An 8,887-nucleotide genomic window follows, 5' to 3' on the forward strand; every position below is an offset into this window, starting at 1 on the left:
TGTATTGTATTCATTCCTGGAATGTCTTCGTATTAATCTAGAGAATGGCCTACTCAGCTCATTTAACTTCATTTGTGCCACAACAAGCAGAGGTGAGAGCGCTGGCATCTGAGAGATTAAGATAAAATGACGGACCTGCAAGTGGAGGAGGCTGTGACACAAATGTGCACCCGGGTCCCCGTGTGACGCAGAGGTAAGGCAAGGCCAGGATGACAGCGGGGGCAGTGGGACACAGTCGCCAGACTCGGCAGGCCTGTGTGAAAATGCAGCTAGGTAAAGCATGATGTTAACATATGCTCGGCGAGCGAGCTCTGAAATTCTCTCCCTTGCATTCTCCCAGTACCTTCAACCAGTATTTGCAGGCTGTCACTCACATTTTACATGTACTCTTCTCATTGCCAAGTACCTCCAAGCCCCAGCCCACCAAGAGATGAATGTTCCAGTCAATACCTGATACCGTGCAAAGCTAGACAGATCCACCAGTGACCGCAGAGACACTTGTTGAGCTTGAGAGCATCCCACAACAGGTGATATGCACACAGGACTCTGAACACATCACTTCCACCTTTCACACAAGTGATCGCATTTTGGTTTTACATTTTTAAGGATCTTAGTTAGGGGTCGGTTTTTTATCTTCCTGGGAACTTTAAAAGACCTGGGAGAAACTGCTGAGATGCTGAATTTACTTTAGTCCCTGAACCTCATGAATAAATTCAGTAAGCTGTATTTTTTTGACAATCCAGTTATTTGATAGCGTTGATTAAACCTTTTTTAGAATGACTGGAGGCTCTGGATGTTACTTATTCATATCTGAGCACAGAAAGTCACTCATGCATAGAAATCCTCAGTGACTCACGAAATGACGTGCTTACTTATGCATGGCAATCCTCAGTAACTCACACGCTGACACAATCCTGCCCAGACATGCTTGGTAACATGCACAGTGACAGACTGGCCCAGAGCACTTATTTTAGAAATCCTCGCAGGCTCCCACAAGGGCCCCCCTTTCCCTTGAAGCTGAAAACAAAACTCCCCAGCGACTCTAGCCCACGCTGCCAAACACGCTCATCCACCTCCTTCTCCGAGTCGAGCCTTTTCTCACCACTGTGGCATTTCCCTGCTGAGGGTTCCCCTAAGGTCACTAATGCACTTATGGAAGGAAATCTCATTTTCACTACCTTCACATTTTAATATCTTAATGCCAAAGAGCTGCTGTTCTGCTTTTCGGGTTTTATTTTGTTTTATATGGAAATTTTACATTAAACAAACATTACATGACAGCCAAGGGGATGAGATGGCTCAGGGGATCGGTGATGGGCTGTGAAGCCTTTCCTTTCTAGGCCAGTGCTCCAATTCATTCCAGGCTGTTTTAGCTGGATTTAACATTGGAAAAAAGCGTGCTCATTTAAAAGGCCTGAGCTCTCTGAAACAAATCAGATTTAAAACGAACTGACCAGTGACAAAAATACCACTATGCAAATCAACTCCACCAAGCAGCCACTTGAAAAAAACAAATGGAACTAACATTTTACTTCAGCTGGGTCATGATACAAATGGCAATGCTCCAGAAACATACTGGCTGCCAGCGGCATCCCATCCATCTTCCAGCCCAAATGTGCTACACAAGGAGCTTCTGTAGGATGCCTGGAAGGTCTTCAAGCTCAGAGTGGGTCAGATCAAGAGAAGCTGGCAGTGACCAAAAGTTACTGCTATCTAACTTCACTCATCATCATGTAAGTAGGAAATTCATAGCCTCAAGGCCCTATTCCTTGTAGACAAATATTTAATATTCATATAAAATACATAGCCACGTCCTAGTTGCGGATGGCATCAGACTATCCAGTGACAAGACAGCAGCAAGGAATACAATCAAACAAATAACTCCTCAGAAACCTTGATGATACTTCCAGTGCACTCAATGTGGAGACTGCGCATCTACAACTAACTATAGAGACCTCCATCTTGTAAAAAAGAACTAAAACCGATTAAAAATTAGTAAAGAAACCAGATGCCAGTCCAAGATGCTGTTTTCAGAAACTGCTTGCTTTTCTCTTATCCTTCTTTTGGAGTTTTACCTTAGGTACATCAGCGTTGTAGTTTTCCAGCAGTGCTTTAAATAATACAAAAATACAATAAAATAATTGAAACAAACTCTTCAATGCCCTCTTATACTCCATCAAAAAGGCTTTTGCTCTGCTTTTTAACACCACCACACTTGGAACACATTATAAAATGAAAATGTATTTCACAATACATCACCCGTTGATAAGTTCTAGCTCAGAGGAGGACTACAGATTCATTACTCCACAATAAATATAAATAAGTAGCTTAGTGAACACTGTGTGCACATGACTTTATAGTGACACTTCAATAACTCTAAATGTACAGGTACTTGAGAAGCAATAGAACTCTTATTACATCTTTGCACTATAAATGAAATCTAACAAATAAAATAAAAATGAGAATTAATGGAAACCATTATCAGAATTTCAACTAACAGCAGTGGAACGTAATCAGATGGGTTTTATAAATCAATCAGAATATTGAGGACTGATGCCCATGCCTAGAAACCTAGAACTAGGTTTCAAGTCTTGTTATTCATAGCACACACATATTGTAAGTATATGATTTGACACTTGATTACAAGCATTCAAAGATCATATGTACAATACATACAATATGAAGTTCAGTATGTGATGAATTGTTGCATGATGCTATTCAAACATGGAGTGTAACTCTGTTCTTCAACCACAATGCTTTTAAAAAACACAGTGAGGGCAAATAAGATGGGAGCTTGTTAAATTTATGAAAGAGATTATAAGAGAGGGCTTCCTGCAATATCAGGCAAGTGAACTGGTGATGCAAACATTCTCTTTCAGTCTTCTGAACCAACAGCTAAACCCCCCATGTTGCATGCTGTAAAGCAAACGATCTGTCCTTCAGCTTTCATTAGCTGAATAAATTCAGTATTTAACTCAGCCAGCACTCAGTACCACTGATATTAGTCTCATCTAAATGGAGCTATAATTAGACAGGAAAACCATTCAGTTCACATTTGTGTAAAATTTCTACAACCGAATTCTACTGAACAAGGAAAAGCCATAATTAAAGGAGAAAAATTGCTATCTAGATAAGAAGTGACACAAAAGAGGAACATGTCACACAGCTCGATAACTGGGAAAAAACATGAAACAGCTGAAATGTTGAATTTGTTAGCACAGATATCTCAGAAAAAGATGGCCAACAAATACTCTGCCTCATCTAGGCATTAATCCAGCTGCCTTTGAAGTCAATAGGATCCTCCTGTTCAGGATCTTTGCAGGGAGAGTTGTTAAGCCTGGGAAAAGGTTGCCTGCAGCAGTTGTGCAATCCCCATCCTTGGCAACATTAAAGATTTAGCTAGACAAGGCCCTGGCCAACCTTATTTGATGTGGAAATTTTCAGCAGGAGACTTGGCTATGTGACCTCCAGAGGTCCCTTCCAATCTAATTAATTGTGTTATTTTAGTAATATCTATTCTAAATTACAAGAGAGTTTCTTGTCAATGTATGAGGCTCCAGCACAGCTCTTCCATTGCTTAACCACTCTCACTCCAAACAATTTTTTTCCGCATACCAGTCATAATTCCCCTTGCTGCAGCGTATGACTGCTGCCTCTCATGCTTTTACTGTGTACTTTTAAGAAAAGTCTGGCTCCCTCTTCTCTATAAATTCCCTTTGGGTCCTTGAAGACAGCAATTAGATCTTTTCAGCCTCCCCTTCTCCAGATTAAACACCCTTAGCTCTCTTCATCCATCACACAACTACAGCCCGTGGACCTTGATTCTCGCACTGTTTTCTCTCTCTCACACCACGCAGCCCCAGGCTGTAAAGTTTCATACCCATTTGCACTTGTGGCAGAATTAGCTTTTTGCTCACACCCCCCCCCCCCTTACTTGGCACACTGATGGAAACCCCCCCCTACCCCATTTTGACCATTCATTTTGCAAGATACTGCACATCTTTTTAGCCTCCTCCTATGCAACAGGCTTCTTAGTTTCCTTATCACCTTGGCAAAATTTCCTTCCACCTGGCTGTATGAATTCTTTACCTCAACCAAAGATAAATGGATATTAACCACTCCATGCTTATAGCAGGACTTGCAGTAAGTCTACAGGAACTTCAGCCCCTCTTTCTCCTTCCTCTCTGCTTTAGCATCCTCCAGTGTCACAGATCTCAACTCATGTGGTGAGTAAACCCTAGAACCTTACTTTCTTTGGCACGGACTGCTGGTAGACACCCTGGGCAGGTTTCATGGCACTGAGCTTTAGCTGTCTGAAAAAATTGATCATCCTGTCCTGAGAGATGTGTCTGTCGATTAGAGGGAGAAGCCAGACAAGCAGCTCCGACCCACAAACTCATCATAACACAACTGAAGTTAGGTGAACTAATCTCACATCCTCTGACCAATTAAAACATTCACATTTTTCATTCTCCTCTGTCACTTCCACCTGACAAGCCTCCAGCACTGCGAGATAAATTCTTGTCATCAGTCATCTGCTGTCTGACCTTGATTTTTTTTTTTTTTTTTAAACTTTTTCCTTCTCTGTCACACAGGTACTCCTGTTTATTTCTATCAGGTATATCCCTCCTCTTCTTCACACACAAAGCCTCCCAGTGTCACATATGCAGCAAATTTATCACCATGTGCCAGCCTTTTGATGGGGTCAGACGGAAGAGAAACAAGATAATTTATGACATTACAATCTCATTATGGAAAAACAATGCTAATAACTTGCTACCAGCCAACAAGTTCTTTTTCCATCACAAATAATTATTGCTTACCCCTTTTGTTAGGAAATGAGTAACTGATTAATCTTGCACTATCCCTTCACCTCAGCAATCTTACTTAACATATGATAATTAACATATGATAATTAACATATGGTACCACATAAACTGCTTTACAGAAATCCCAGCATTATCTTTACTGCATGTCTTTCATCTTAAAAAACAAAATAAAAAAGCCCAAAAAACCTACCACAATAAAATGCTGCTCAGTTCTTTGTTGAAGTCATGGAAGAAATGTGAAAATACACAACTTGAATATCATAAGAAAGATTAATAGATTTTAATAAAGAAGTTGACAACTGAGTGGGCTCCCTGAATCAGGACTCTAATCACTCAACAGCAAATTCTCTCTTTTTCTTTTATATTTTCTTTTTTTTTCTTCTCCCTATTGATACATTTCACAAACATTGACCAGACAAAATAACCATTTAGGAATTTTCCTGGGCTAAGATTAATGATTGTAAGCATCAGTTATAACAGCAGGGGGGGAAGAAAATACACACATAAAAAATCTTTGCAACACCTAATTCAAGAAGGCCTATTTTAAAATATTATATTTGAACATGCCAATTCAATAGACATCAGTAAAGATTTTTGCCTCAAGTTCTTTTCTTTGTTTCCCTTTTCTTTATGTAGTTAAATCAGCAAGGATAAATGTCTACAGACAAAATTATCTTACATCAAACAAATATTGACATGACTTTTAAGGTCAGTTGCTGCAAGGCCAGGATTTAAAAACAAATTAAATTTGATGTATGCCATTTGAAAGGTCAGTTAGAAAGGTATATGCTACACCCATTTTACAATGCAACCCCCAGGGAGGCAAACATATTGAATGCTGCAAGGAGACACTGCAATAATGAAGATAATTACAGTAATAGGTATGTAGGTAATAGGGGCTTAATCAGATCAGAAGAAGTATGTTATTTAGAGAAAAAGAAATCGCAGTGTATTAAATTAAAATTAAATTACAACAACTCAGGTTACTCTTTATTTCAAGTTGACAGTTAACACGCTTTATTGTATCTTTAAAGGGACTGAGATATTACAGCAAAAGGCAGGAAAAATGTTTCATTGCCATCCAGCACAGTCCAGCATCACTGCATATGAAGGTCCTGTCTCTCCCAGAATACTGCCATGCTGAGACAGGTTGTACACATACTTAATTTCGTGATTTTCCTTTCTGATCCCAATAATTTTCAATATTAGAAGTGAGATGGCACAAATCCTTTGTCATGACTTGAGTAGCTTAAGGAATAAATAAGTGTCCATCCCCAAAAAGTGTCCTCACTGGAAAGGAAGAATTTCTAGGAGATGAGTAAACAAAGGAGTGAGCAGGGCAATTCCAAAGATGGTTAGTGACCACATGAGATGGTACACTGTGCAACAGTACTACTCAGCTTTGTTACTGGAAAAAGCAAGCCCCACCTTCCCTCAGACAACTGTTCCCAACACTACTTTTCACTGAATTACTCCTGTTTAAAATATTTGTGAATTTACTGCCTTAAAAATGTGTATCTCACCAGATACGTAATCCATAGTCAGTGCGTAATCCATTGTGCTACTGCTCTGCCCTGCCACGTGATCCTAAAATGTGAACAAAAAAGGGAGCAAGGTGGAAAGAAATTGCCCCAAATTCTGTTGTTCTGCACTCTGGACAGCAATTTATTTTGGAGGGATTCTGATTTATTAGCATCCTGTGGCCCTTTGCATAGGTGAAACTAACTTTATGAGATGCATAGCGGTGTAGCAGAGCAAAACAGGAGTGAAAAACAATGCATGCTGCAGGCTGTGCCTTTAACGTGTAAATACCAACCAAGACGGCTGCGCTGTCCTTGCATCACTTAGTTTAGAAGAGTGACTTTCACTGCCAGTTCTCTCTAGCATACAGCTTTTGCTCTGCAGGTAGCACAGCTCAGGGTTAAGACAGTCACCACTATTTGTGCTGTCATGCAAGCTCTTGACTAGACAAATACCTTTGTCAGGGAATGTAGGGAGGCCCTCACAGAGTCTTGTCCTGTTTTCTGAGCTAGACGGACAGCGGTTATTAAGCGACAACATGACAGTTCCGATTCTCTGTAAGGTAATTTGGAATGATGATACGTCAGAGACACGCACACTGTCCTCCCATGGCTTCTCTTACAAAAGTCACTGAAAACACCGTTAAAAATGAGAGTGACTTGCACTACTTTCTGGCATGCATCTTTGAAACAACAATAGTCTGCAATGGTTCCCCAGAGAGTAGTCCAGTATTGCTAATGGAAATTCTGTAAGCTCTAAATTGGCTATTCTCATCTAATTTCTTCTTATTCACTTCTATTACAGCTCTAAGCCACGTTACCAGTTCTGAAAATAAGGTATTTCACCATTGATGAGTGAAGTGACTAACTCCTGCCATCTAGAGGGTGGTTTCTGGAACATAATCGAGGCAGATACAATTTCACAGGGTAAAATAAAACAACTACTTAAAAGCCGTTTAAGTGAAACTAAGTTAAAAATCTGAGTGTCTGCCTGTATCCTTGGGGTTTTTTCTACATTTCTCCCTCTTTTTCACTCATGTGTTGGTTTACGTAAAAATACGCAATTCAAATGAGAGGACAATCGTCACGTCTGTGGATGTATATGAATTCTTTCTTCAACAGCTCCATTCATTCATGAAAGCAGATTAGGTGACTAGGATAATTATTCTAAAATAGATTAAAACTTTCTGTTTGCATTTTTTTCCAATGCTATATCATTTATTCTCATTGCATTCTTGCATTCACGGCTGCCTAAAACAAATTAGAACGGTCACAAGCAGAATAAAAGAATATTAATGATTAATGGCATTCATTATGAAAAGTGAGAATGACACAAAAAAGCTCTGAGGTCTCACAAAAGATTGGATTTTTGGCTTAGGTTGTTAGTTAAATAGCATGTAGCCATGGCTACTGACAATAGTTAAAAATTACTTCTCCATATGCTTTCTTACAAACGAGAAATGTCCAATTAAGCGATCATAATGAAATTTTGTTGTAAACAATAATGCTGTTTTCTGTGTGCTCCACTAACTTGGTGTGAAGATTATACTTTGAAGGAAAAGCATGACAAGCAACCAGTTCGTTGTGGGAGATACAACCCTGGCCTCAGAAAAGTTAAAATAGTCTTCCTGGAAAGGCAGTGGTGGCCAGCAAGTATCTGTCTCTCTCGTTAAGCCAAAGTCACTTTCCATAACTAGCAGCCAACTTCCAGTAAGAAGTACCTGACCAAGTACAACATGAAGCAATACAACTGCTCCACCTGAGGGAATGAGCGGTCAAAGCACACAAGAAATAAAACAGTGCCCTAGCACTTATTTATATGAAATATGTATCAAACTCTTCCTAGGCAAAAGACTATGAAACACACTGGATTGTAACTGCTCCATGATCCTTGCGCTCATTTTCATTTAAATATCTATATCATACATCATCTAATGATTTTCTTAAAGGGTTTTCTAGGCAATATGCATAAGAGCAATAAATATGCTTGTAGGAAGAACTTTTGATATTAAAACAAATCAAAGACATTCTTATGTTTCTACTTGTGTTGTGGGTCATTTATGAGGAGGAGTTAAGCAAGGGCTCATCATACACACAAAGAAAAGGGACAGCAAGCCCATACAGCTGTCTTCACTGCATGCTTCATACCCCTTCACACCTCACATACTATCTTTCACGCGTGCCAACCAAACCAAGCTCCAGAGCTCACAGCTCTTGCAGAACTCAAGCAAGCATCACTAGGTTACAGACCTCCAGGGAAATGCACAGCAAATTGCTAAGAAACAGACTGAACTCTCCTTCTGAAAGGCAAGTCAATCCTTGAGAAAGTATGACTTGCATAACCTCAGGCGAGACAGAGCTGTGTACAGGTTTTTTCATGGTACAAATATTCTTTCCCTTTCTAAGCTACACTGTACTTCTACCATTAAGATTAAACGATACTTTATTTTGAAAAGAGATGGAGCCACTGATGAAAGATTTCAGAGACAACACTTCAGGTGCCAACCCTAATCAACTACAATCACAGCCAATTGTTGC

This window comes from Chlamydotis macqueenii, chromosome 4, assembly GCF_036417535.1.
Source record: "Chlamydotis macqueenii isolate bChlMac1 chromosome 4, bChlMac1.mat, whole genome shotgun sequence".
Taxonomy (NCBI): domain Eukaryota; kingdom Metazoa; phylum Chordata; class Aves; order Otidiformes; family Otididae; genus Chlamydotis; species Chlamydotis macqueenii.